Source organism: Epinephelus lanceolatus, chromosome 9 (genome assembly GCF_041903045.1).
Source record: "Epinephelus lanceolatus isolate andai-2023 chromosome 9, ASM4190304v1, whole genome shotgun sequence".
Classification (NCBI taxonomy): domain Eukaryota; kingdom Metazoa; phylum Chordata; class Actinopteri; order Perciformes; family Serranidae; genus Epinephelus; species Epinephelus lanceolatus.
In genome coordinates, this window is record NC_135742.1 from 37481902 (window position 1) to 37495202 (window position 13301).

Below are 13301 nucleotides of genomic sequence, written 5' to 3' on the forward strand. Positions count from 1 at the left end.
ATTTGGCAGGGTTTCACTTGCTGTATATCATTCCTCTATTGTCCATTTCGTCCTGCATAACCAAAAGGAAAAATGCCTTGATTTTTTTTTTCTCCAAATGTGCAAGTGCCAGGCTTTTGTACAGTGTGTGTTCTGACGTCGGTTGTCATGTAGAGTGGGTTAGCATCGTGTGAAGGGTGCTCCTGGGCCCAGCATGCTCATGAGATCAATGCCTCACTTACCTTCTCCAGGTTGTCTTTGGGGATCTCAGCCGCTCTCATTATGTGCCACTGCTCAGAGTGTGTTTACCAGACTGGAGGAATAGTAGTCTTGTGCATGCCACCCATTTGTAAGGCCCATTTGTCCTCATTTAAGTGGGAAGAGAGAAGACCTGGGAAAGACGGCCTCTTGGTGGTCTTTTGAGTATTAAACCAGCATTTGTTATTACTAAGCAGATGTGCTCTTATTTATCAAAATAATACAAAAGGTGTGTTATAGCAAAAGCAGATGGATCAGGCTTGTTGTGTTAGCCGGGTCTTGTCTTTGTGCAGCTGCTACCCCCACACAGTTAATTACTCTCTTATTCATCCCCAACAATGGGAGGGGATAGAATAAATCTGAGCCGCGCACTCTCGCTTCTTCACCAGGAAGGTGCAGACTGGGACCCTAAAGCGAGCGAGTGGCTTCAAGAGGTACAGTTTATCATTTTTAATGGAGAGGAACAGGAAGTGGAGACATGAAGCTGGGCTCTGTGATTTATACACCACCTCAGTCGGGGGAGAAAAGAGCAAGTCTATCTCCCTGTCCACACCTCCGGTTTGCAGTCGCTTCTGCTCGAAACATACCCCCTTGGCGTTCTCGGCTCCTCTTCAACACCACCAAAATACACTTGCACTTTGTCGGAGCCTCTCCAGGGAAATATCATAACAGGAGAATTTGCCTACCTAACCATAAGATTTTGGGAAAAGTATCACCCTATTTATTTATTATCCATAATTAATGTCAGCAATTATATATGTTAACACATGGTCTAATTGCTGGTGTGTAGGAGGTACAGTATCATCCCCACATCAGTCTACATCCCGCACTGCCTCCTGCCTCTCAGTGTATCTGGTTTTGTTGTTCCCTGAAAAGCCCAGTGATGTCATGCCTCCATTGTCACCTGTTCATTTACTTTCGTAGTGGAGGGCATTGGGGTATTGATCAGGGTTTGCAACTGTGTTAGCAGCTCTGCCGGTGTGTAATATAGGCCTTGAGGCTATTCTGTCTTTCCGTTCAGTCTCACGAGTGCTTTCCAGACCTTGTAATCTTAATTAAATATGCAACTTTTGATCGCAACAGGGTCACTATTTTTGCATTTAAATGTGGTCACAGACTCACCCCTCCTCCCCCCAACTGAGTGAAAAAGGCAGACATTTTGAATCTTAATGCAAAAAAGGGAGAAAAGAACAAAGAACTGAATTGAGTCACTCCTTTTTCAATTTCCCTTGTTAGCCTCCTGCTGCATTCCCCCTATAGTTTTTCTCTATTTTTTTTTTCCAGAAGAATTTTATGATATTTTCCTTCCCTCCCCTCTCCATCTCTCCCACTTTCTCTCCTCTCTCTCTCACTCCTCGGCAGTTTTCCCCAGACAGGTTCCACAGTGTTTTAGAGGGGATGGATTTAATTGCTCTGTGGGGATTGGTTGGCTGTGCCGGGCTCGGCTGTTTAATTAGTGTACCCTGCCGGGATTGGTTTAATGCTTCATGATCTTGAAATTGTCTGATTGTTCAGCCCTCTGGGGACTCTCTCTGCCTACGTAGGCCAGCAGGTTTAGCTAAACATTGCTCCAGGCTTCTGCTGTATGCAAGAGGAGGAAGAGTATGCCTGAGGAACAGAAATGTGGTAGAGGTGGAGGGGGGGGGGGGTCAAATTGTATGACAAACCGGGGGACATGCATGTGAAGTGGACAGTCTTCTGGGCTCTCCTGAGCACTTGAGATCTGTGCAGGCCTCAAAGGGACGTTTATACTCACAATATTTCATCTCAGCTTGATGCTGTATGGAAATGATCTGTTTGACTATTAATGCAGGACCAATATTTAGACTGTGATACAGTGTTTCTTTATGATAAGCAAGCATATGATTTTTAGCTGTAGCCAAGCAAAATAATTTGCTTTGGATGTGGCTCTCTGCTCGGCCCATACATTTTCTACATTTCTGCTTGGATGTCTGAATTGATGTCTTGTATTTTTTTGAAGGCGCTCCTCTCTCTGCATGCTTTCGCCAGCTTGTTTTGAATGTGGGAGAATGTCTGCTGCGATGGGGCCATCAGGATCATTTCTCGTGGATCTCTGAATGATGTGCTTGGTCACCTTGAGCGAGAGGAGCTGGGGGAAATTACTTTTGTGTAAATGGGCGCAGGGTGTGTCTGTGTCCCTTCTGTAGCCTTCCATGGGATGCCCTTGGTTTGGTTCAATCATGGCAGCGACGTTGACCTCAACAGTAAATGTGCTTGGCATCAGATCCTGGATAAGGGAAGAGTGTGCATTGCGGCGGTGCAGTCCAGCGCAGATAGCACCCACTGAAGGCTAAAGTCATTCCGCTTCATCAGACTTATCGAGCCCACTCACTCAAAGAACTCAACCTTCAAGTGCATAAATCTCCAGCGGATGATAATAAGAATACCTTCCTCTGCCTCTCTGCCTGGACTTTATAATGCATTTGTCCCTCACAATGAATGATGACTGAGTGTTCTGGTGCTACAATGATTACTTTTTGTCTGAGAGCTCTCTCTATTAGAAATCCTCCAGGTAGATGGCACACAGATCATGCATTCTGCCATTGTTGACTGGATCATCTGTGCTGCACCTCAGAGGTCATTTCCTCTTGTGCCTGTGTCTACTATTGTGTTTACACCCTCAGAGACACTGAGTGGATGCACATGATCACCAAGGTGATAGACCACATGGCAACCCAAGCAGCTCCCAAATGAGAGTCGCACCCTGAGCTTCATCCCCTTTCTCTCTGGGGGAGATGCCCTGATTACTGAGTGACTTTGTGCTGGAGTTGAGGGCCCTCTCCAGCTGTTGGGATTGTTTGTGCAATGATGTTAAGGGGTTGTGAGTAATCAGAGTTGGGTTGTGTAGACAATCTTTTAATCTCTCTATCATGAATGTTGTTCAGCTACGTCTGAGCATTTTATCCATTTCTGATAAATGTTACTTACTGCATTTCCTTTTCATGAAGCCCTAAATAATAGGTGGACTACCAGAATATAACATGAGGTCTGGTCATATCGCTGGGTTTGGAGATATTCATTGTTCTGTTATTTTTAAGGGGGGAACCTCAGGTCAATTGTGGATCATGGTCAAAGTCAACATTGCTGCTCTTTTATAAATAAGCCCCAAGATTTAATATTGCAGGGCTCCTTCAAAGGCAAAAATATTATTGCATCCCAACACCATCCCCCCACTGCCTTTTGGGCAGGGTGTGAGTCCAGCGTTCGTCTAGACGTGCGGCATCATTAACCTGCCGCGACCTCAGCCCCTGATGAATTCGCTCTCACATCCCCTGCAGCCTAGCGTTAGCAGCCCTCCTCCCGTCCACTGGGAACTGGGGCTCCTCTGGACTGGCCATTAGAGCCACTAGCCTCTACTGGCAGGCATTAATAGGCCAAGTGGCCGGAGCCTCTCTCAGACTGCTGAATAATTCAGACCGTCTGGGCCGTGTCTAGTCCCGGGGCGCAGGGGGATGTGAACTGGGGAGAAGGGTGCAGGGGGCCGCATGGAGGTGCAGGGGTTAATAACAGGTCTGCCTCTCTGTGTCAGCAGCTGCTCAACCCCCTCCACCCCCAACAAACGCACCCAACCCCACCCCACGTATGAAAGAATCCTATTCAGTTGATTAGATTTTTCAAAATGGATCAATTTTTAATCAGCGGAGCATCTGACTACGGTCAATACCATTGTCGCTGGGAAGACAGTTGCTGGACAGCCGTCTTTATTTACAGGAATGTTTGTTTTTTACTGTATGCAGATGGAGAGGCAGGAAATGGCTAGCTCAGATCACTGCACCACTGCAGTCCCTGGCCTGTCCAGGCAGGGGTCTGGCCTCATCATGCATGTCTGCAACAACACCACCAAGGCTGCAGCAAATCCAACACTCTCTGATCATGCCCTTTGGAAGATGAGCGGTGAATATTTATTCACATCAGAGCAGAAAGGTGGATTAGTCTAATGTCTTTTCCTGTGCGAATGTGGGTCCGTCCAAAGAGACTTCTCTTTGCATCTGCATAAGTAGTGAGTAGGAGTGAAGAGCCAACAAACTAGCTGTAATACTGCCATCAAAATTTCACTGGGCTGTGGGGAGACCCTAACATGTTAAATAATGAGGAGCCCATAAACTTAATGTTCAGAACCTCTCCGCAACTGCTGACGACGTCTAGTTATGACTCGATACGTAGGCAGAATTATGAGGAGATAATCCTTCTTCTGAGTGCTCCTCATTTTTGCACATCTGGTTCTTAAACACCCAACCCCCAAACATTATTTGTGCGATCATTTCAAGGAGCCTTTGGTATGCACTGATCAGAGTGAAGAACTTTGTGTGAAATATAAATACTGTCCTGTTAGTATGGGACAACATGGCAGACCACTTTATCATTTAAAATGTCACATGCATTTTATGGGTTGTTAATGTCGCATCCCACTTTTCTATCTACAAATAGAAAATGGAAAGCCTCAATCTTATACAACAGTAAAAGTAAAATTATTGGTTTTGCACTACTGTACAGGCAAACAAAGTATACATAAAAAACAGACTTGTTTCACAGTGTTCTTTTAAAACAGAAAAATTCAGTAAACAAGGTCAAATGGTGCAATATGGTGTAAAATCAATACTGCTCTTTCCTGATGGGGTTAAATCAATATATCCAAAACAGAAAGATCAATCAATAATATAACAAACATGAGCATACTCAAAAGTGCAAATATGCATACCTCTTGCTCCATGCTATTGCTAGAAAATATTATCATGTCACCAACAACCCAAAAATAATCTAGAAAAGATTCCAGGGGGAAAAAAAGCCACTAAAAATGACAATTAGCTGAGCTTTACAGTGCCAGACATCGGCCTGCTGTGTCTGTGACAATGTCACAGCTCATAAACTGTCACCAAAAATGACTGAATCTTTAATGACCCAAACAGAAAACTAAGGAGAGACAATAGTGTTTTGCTCTACCATTCTACTAATCTTATTAACTTCACGACTGTACCAAATTGAAATAATGCAGATATTAAAAAGCAGTTCACATAAAACGTGCCACTGTTTAAACTGCTTAGTTGACAGCACAAGAAGTCAAATGGTAGGTAGTCCCCAAACGCTTTCAATAACGCTGAGTCAAAGGAGCATAAAGATGATGCATGCATCAATGGTTTAGGAGGGCGACCGTAAAAATAGTTTTTCAGGGAATAGAAATTGCCAGAACTGTTGTCACTATGCAAAATGATTTGGCTCTGTGACTGAAAATCTAGTTAAAACATTTGTATGGTGAGCAGTTTAGAAGTTACTTGCCAAATGTTAAGTGTTTGTTACTGTGTTTAATCTGGTCATGTGTACCATTTGTATGGACAAAATGTTGGCAAAATCTGAAACCTGTCCGGAAAGATTTGATGCTGTGGGTCATATGGTATACAACATACAGACCCTTTGAGGAGGAAGATGACTGAGCAAAGCAACACTAAAGCAAAACAAAACAGTTGTGCATGAAGGCCTGATAATAGCTATAACATTATTATAATATTGGACGTATTTAGCTTTTTTTTTTTTCTCAAAACAAGTTCCAGAGCACTTCATAGTCATGAAAGATAAAGGACTGGGTGGATGACACAGATCAATACATCAGAAGGACACTGAGGCAGTGATGGAAAAATTGAAATTAGATAAACAGAAGGTTCCAGCTGCAAGGGTATTAAGACCGTAGACTGTAGTCAGGAAGAGCATATCCCATTTACAGTACATAACTGCATATCATAGACTAAACACTGACATCAGGATATATATTAATGCTGGCGTTGCAGTTTGTGATTGTTTGTTGTTTGATATTTTGTCCTATAGACACTATACTATGTCTATACACTTAAATAAATGCCATGTCACAGTATCAACACAGGACACTATAAAATCCCATCAGAAAAGGGGGCAATATTATCCTGCTTCCATACACTACCATAACTGACATATTGACTGTAGTGTATGACATGATGACATATTGAATGACACATTAGCATATTGACATAATAACAAACAGGTGAATGACACTGGCATGAATAAATGACATTTTGACCCTGAGATATAATGATATGTTTGCATTTTAACAAGATGGCATAAGTGTGACATATAATGACATGTTGGCATCATGGCATACAAACAGAGTGGCATATTGACACATAGGCATAATTACGCATTAGTATAATGTTGTTTAATACCAGTGTAATTGCTTTTCCTTGTTTTTGCTTTAAGTTCACCCCTATGCTGTCTTGGGTAGACTGATAGATATTCCTTAAAGGGATAGTTCAGATTTTTTGAAGTGGGGTTGCATGGTGTACTTATCCATCCACAGTATATTAAGCCCCTTTCCCACTACACAAAATACCCGCTAACAGCCGTTAACATCTGGCTTTTTAATGCAATGGGAAAGGTTTTATTGGGCATTCACACCTGGGTCAAGTGACTCTGCAGTTGTCACAGGTTTTTATCTCCTCCTGCTCTGATTGACATTGATGGGAACACAGCACACGGGTGAACACTGGTGAGATGCAATGACGCACCACCACAAAATACTGTCCGTTTCCACCCAAGCAGCGCTCAAACATCGTCTCAAATTTGTCAGCACCGAGTTTGAAAAAGAGGCTCAGTAAGTAAGAGATATGTAAAAACAAGTAACCACCATAAAAAAATCACTGACATGTTTTTTTCTTATTTTTTTAAACATGGGTTTACTTGTGTTTCTAAAAACCTGTGCATGTGCTAGTTTTGGTGGAAAAGATGTATTATACAGATGTCAGTCAGCACGTCACCAGTTTGGAGAAGCAGGCTACAGTCAGACATGGAGGTCAAGTAATGTACTGCTGTGGATGGGGCTCAGCAACAAAACATATTTTAAAGATATTTTGGGGGGCTTTTAAGCCTTTAATGTATAGGACAGACAAGCGTGAAGGGGGGAGAGAGAGAGGGAGTGACATGCAGCAAAGGGCCACAGGGAACACAGGAGCTGCTGGTTTACCAATGCCGTGATCAGTTAATTTGTTTGTGTTATTGCATAACTTTCGCATTTAAAAGGATTAGTTCAGATTCACTTAAGTCACATAATAACAGAAATTAACTAACTGATTGAGGTAGCGGTAGACCAGAGGTTCCCATGTTCAGTGAGCTAAAATGATTGTTTCTGTCAGTGGAGTCTGGTGGCTTTGATGAGAGCATAGATGGGGAACTGAAGCCGTTTACAGCTTCCCAGTCGGAACGGGCTGTCTCACAGAAAGGTAAAGCGCTGAAAATAATCTTAATATAGCATACATGTAAAATGATATTGACTTCTTTAGGTGGGACTTTCTTTAGGTGGATAAAATATGTTTTTATGCCGACTCCTATCATCAGTACATTGCTTAGCATCTAGCAGACTCCAGCTTGCACCTCCAAACTGGGGGTATGCCAACTGCCATCTACTTTGTGTAATACATTGACTATGGATCAGTACCCCACACAACCCCACTTAGAAAATTCAAACTATCCCTTTAACCTTAGTTAGTATATGTAGTATAGCGTTTGGGGAAAAAAAGAGTCTAAAAACTCATGATTGACAATGATCATATTTTCAGTAAGAAGAAAATCAGCACAAACATTGTAATTGAAAGTATACATTTTTGCTTTACATTGTCACAAATGTAATAAATAAATTATTTATTGCAGCTTTACTTTTGCTTCATAGTTTTGGTGCTCCAGTTTCTGACTGACAATGGATAATTTAACTTGGAAAAATAACAAGATAAATCAAATGGTGTAACTAGTCAGAGAGGCTTTTTGCAGAGTTCAGACTTGACATAAAACCCCCCCTGTCCTCTATCTAATCTTCCGTCTTAAACATCAAACTTATGCAAAAAGAAGCAATGCTTTCACTAAGGAGTACTTATTTTTTCGCTCACTAATGAAAATGTTTTGAATCTCTTTGCTGCTGTGCCAATGGCGTTGTTTCCTTCTTTGCTCTCTGATTATAGAATTGTATAAACTGGGCGAGATTTTGAATTCTTAGCTGATTGCATGCCTGTAGCCATGCACTCTCTCTGCTTCCCTCCCCAGACCTCTTTCTCCTGATAGCCTCCTTTTTTTCTGGTACAGAGAGATGCAGTGCACTTTATATGCAGTTATGCTGAATAGGTGCTGATGTATGTTGAAAACAGTTTTTGCAGGTGCCTTGTCAAAATGTGCAGCGGATAGGCAGTAACACAATTCTGTTTAATATGCTATCAATCAGCCGGTGGATTCCCACTTGCACATACAGTATTATGAGTCTACTCCTCAGACTATCATGACACTGCTGGTGTTTCGCTGCCCTCATGTCCTCCAACAGTGTGTCCCTATTGTCTGTTTGTCTGTTTAATATGCAAAGGCGGTCATTCAGGGAGTCATTTTGGACCAGTGTAAACGAATCGGCAACAATGATTAGCTGGCGCTGCAGAGGAAGTGTCCATCATTGTGTTAGTGCATAAGAGACCATCAGTCCTCCCTCAGGTCATCTTGCCGCTGCTCTCTCATCCTCACGGAAGACGCGCTCTGAAAAACACCCAAACAGCACCAGAGTAAATACACTGTAAGTGGAGTTACTTAATGGGAGATTTTGCATGCTTAATTGCAAGTATGGATTGAAGGTCCATTAAAAGACATCAGTGTCTTGGAGTCCAGCATACAGTTTGAATATACTTGAAATGGATTGATCCATTGACTTCCTGGCTTTTCTATTTGAGAGAAGTAATTAGAAACAAAGAGCGCGATACAGTTTTGAAGATGATTCGAAAAACAAGAAATAAAACATTGTTGGTATCCAGACAGGCCTGTTTCTGATGCCGGACGTTTTTTTGTTTGTTCAGTGTATGCAAGCATGCTTCAGGGTGGCACCGTAGACGTCCTGAGGGAAATATCAGGCTTATTTATTGGAGCCTTTTTAGCCCCAGCTCAATAGCAGCAGTCTGATGGCCGGGGTACAGAGGGACTATCTGGCAGAGGAGGAGGTGGAGGAGGAGCTGTGCCTGGCGTCAGCCCCACTGACAAGCTCTTATTTACCGTCCAGATCTATGACTCATTTTATGTACCTAATCGTAAAGCACTGAGATTTATCGGAGGTAACGGGACAGTAGGGAATACCCCAGGAGACTGGCAGATTCAGCTCCCTCCCCCGCTTCACTCCCCTGGCTGGGCTTCAGGTTCACTCCACCTGGCCCAGCACGCCAACACCTTCTGGGAAGATGGGAGTGTTGGAGCCCAGATGAGGAAGTCCATATTTCTGCCAGATATGGACAGCTGATAGCTCATCTCATAAAGAAGAGGGTCATAAAAATTGGATGGGCTAATGGATGACTCTGTAAGGATTAATAACAGCTTATTGGTCAGGTGCAGTGACCTCTTGCAGAGCTAACAATGCACTGGCCAACTGGGCTCTCGCTGCATGAAGCACAGCAGTAGATGACCAAACCAATAAACAGTGGGGGAGGGGGCGGAATAAAATCGCCCTTGTAATTTTTGATGCCAACTACAGTATATCCCCATTAATTTACCAAATCCCGGCTTGTTAAGTGCAGTTGAATTGTGTTGCTTTATAAATAATGTATTAACTTCAGGGAGAAAAAAATCTAAAGATTGACATCCTCACTTACCATCATTTTTTTCTTAGGTCTGCCACTCCAGCAATGGCAAAGGGGCAAGCAAAAACAAGAAGGTATTATACTACTGCCTTTGTTCTGACAGGAGCGCTCTCAGGGCCTGTTTTATATTCCTGCCGAAAATTAAAATTAAACTTTCATTGTTGTGCATGCTGTTTAATCCAATAACGATCTGATGTAACAAACTGCCGTAATATCTCTCAGCATAGTTAATCGGAGCGGACTTAGCCCTGTCACTTTATATTAACCTCTGCTGCAACAGGAGAAGGGCTTCACTAATCTGCCATTGTTGGGTTTGGCAGTCTGTAGCTAGTGCAAAACAGATTTGGCAGTCAGCGCGAAAGTAAAGGCTTTATAATGACAGCAGGGCCTCTCTGCTATTTCAGCTAATAATGTCAGAATCTAATAATGCTGTGGCCCTCGGAATTAGATGGGAGGTGAATGGGTGGGAATGGCGGTGGTGTGGAAAAGGATTTTTGGGAGGATGGGCTCTGCCATCCCACCTCCTCTCATTATGTCACTCACTTTTTAGACTGCAAATTGGCAAACAATTTAATCCCTAATGACCTTTAAATTCTCTGTGTGTGGGAGTGTGTGTATGTGCCCACACAGTCGCTGGCATGTTTGATTTGTATTCTATTAAAAATGTATAGTCGCTAGGAAGTTGTGTGAAATAGTGTACCATCCTGACATCTGACATCGTACTTAGATGCCATTGTGTTAACAGGATATTAGGTTCGCCAGGAAGCATCTGAGCAAGGGACCAAAAGAGTCTCGGCTAACAGAGTGACCTCACACCGCTCAGCAAGGCAGCATCTGCAGCGTCATCAAAGCACTTGACTCCTGTGTCCCCCCTGAACGCAGCCTTGTAACTTAAAACAAAAAGCTGATTGGTTGCTCTCTCAGCCTCCCCTCATCCCCTCCTCTGCGGATGAGGTCTCAGCCCGGGAGATAAAATAGTAGTTATTTCTCATGCGCTATGCCATTTTGTCAGTTTGACTGTTCCACTTATTCAGTGTTTTTTGACTTGCTGAGCTTGAGGGGATGTGAGTGCCATTTCGCAGCCAGATCTGAGTTGTGTTGATTGAATTAGACAAAGTCGGAAGATAATTAAGAACCGCAAGGCGCTGCAAAACTGTCTGCTTCCAAACTGGTGAAAATGAGACGCTGCCACATCAATGAGCTAGCTGGCTCTGCTTGATGTCAGTGGTGGGTTATATCAGTTGACACCCTTACCTCCTAGTGCTGGAGCCAGTTTCCTCCCTTCCCTTTAATGTTTCTCCAAATATGATTAATCACAAGCCGTAAAACCGTTGCTTCTGACAGTGCACCACGTTTGCACAGCTTTGTTTGTTTCTTTCACGGTAGTAATATGATCCTCAGCTGCCAAGTGTAGTTTATGGCATAAACATAACCCCAAAGAGGTGTGTCTGCGAGTCAAATGGGAATTGTAGCTTTGCCCACAACCTCTCTAACACTTTATTTGTGATTTATGAGGTTTGCAAGTGTTTTTGCTTTTGTATTGGAGTGTTTTACGCATGCTGACCTCCTTATATTCATGAATATATTGCAATAAATGTATTTTCCAGTTTTAATCACAAAAATTTAAAAAACAAATTTATGGGCAGTTCCTCTCTGCAATTACATTTAAATCACTTCTAGGGTTGGGGACCATTCACATTTGAATTGATACTGGTACTAGTACCAAAAGAACTGGTACCCAGTGGTACTATTTTTTGGTACTTTACTCTCTCTGAAATGACAAGCAGCAGTCAACAAGCGATTCTGTTCTTCTGCTGTTTTCTAATCACACATAGGGCTAAGTGTCTGTTTGCCTGCTTGTGTGTGTGCGCGTGCACATCTGCTCGTCTCTCTTGTTTTTGTTTAGACACAACTTATAAGTATGTACAGTACGTACGGAACTAAAAAAAAAAAACACCATTACAAACAGCAGCTATACTAGGCAATTTTAAAATAAAACGGCAAAGAAAATATACCAGAAAGACCAAAACTATTGGCGCTTCAGTGATAGTTCTGGCTCACCAGGAAACTGATGGAGCTTTGTGCCCAGCTTCAGGGCACCTTTTGGTGCTAATGCGTTCTTTCTGAACCCAGCGTTCCCATCCTTGTGCACTCTTTGGTACCAAAATTTGGCACCAGTTGATTTAACGCTAATCAGTGCACAGTGGTATTGATTTGATTTTGGTTAGTTACCCTTAAAGTAACCCAACTTTTCTGAACTGTTAAGACAAAAGGTGAGGCACAGTGAACTGCTGCTACTTGACTCAAAAACAAAAACGTTCTTATACCTTTCAGCATTTAATGGATTATTTTTCAGTTTTTGAGAGACATAATTTTTCCACAAAGTCATTGCTGAAATGTGAGAAGGAGGGGTCAGACATTTGACTCTGTCTGATAATGTTCTGGCAGCTCATGTGCATTCAGGCACTTCTCAGCCTTTCTCTTTCTATTTCACCCATTTTATTTTCACCCTATTTTATGGATGTTGGCTGTGTTGGTGCTTCTCTTTCTTTTCCATTGCTGGATAGGTAATGTAGCTGTGAGGTTAATGTTGAGAATCGTATAGCTCAGGCACAATAAAATTGACACCGTGAGACCTAGAGAGGTATGTTTATGGTAGTGCCTTGCTGTATGTGTGCCTTTGTGTTTGTGCAAGCCTGAATGTGAAAAAGGGCTGGGACTGTTCGAAGGCCCCCCAAAGGGGCTGGACTGTAGGCTAGGAGGGTGGGAGCGCAGTGGAACACGGGGTGTCAAAGGCTAATTTTCAAAGCCACTCACGGGCGCTCATCTCTCACTGTGAAGTGGCAAGCGTGGCAAGTGGCTTGCACGTTGTCATGGATACTAAAGCATGGGACCCCAGAGATGGGGAGCGGGGGACGAATGGCTGCCCTGTCTATAGGATTCCTGTCAGCTCCGGCCTGATAGATGGCACTGACGGATCATTTGTCATACTGTAATTGTTCTCAGCAAACACAGAATACCCACTAGTACAAACAGTAGTGTGCCGCTGGGCTAATAAAGCGGGAAAATGGAAAGGGATTCACTGATCCACTGCCTCTTTCACTTAAAGAGACAATGGCTCTGTTGTCCAGGCAAGGCGGTCTGATTAGAGCTGTGAGGGCTGAGAAAAAGCTCGGCCGAGAGAATAAAACAAGGCAATCATAAAGCAAACGGCAGTCACTTCTCTGTATCGATGTGGCTAGGCGGGGGTGAAGTCTGTGAGAAGTGTTGACAGCTGAGGGAACAACAGGAGTGGGTCTAGGAGTGATTCGTTTTCTCCCCCTTCTCTATTTGGCCAGTGAAACGGTGAGGGAGAATGCTTGTCCAAGATAACAAATACAGCACAAGTGCAGATGCATAGCTGGGACTAGGAGCTCTATCTGCCATGGG

At 43.1% G+C, this 13301-nt stretch overlaps 1 protein-coding gene across 3 annotated transcripts in view; it reads left to right on the top strand.

The window, feature by feature from the left end:
• Positions 1 to 13301, top strand: part of cux2b (cut-like homeobox 2b) — a 96007-nt gene that overhangs the window by 7120 nt on the left and 75586 nt on the right. The gene's annotated exons all lie outside the window — the stretch shown is intronic.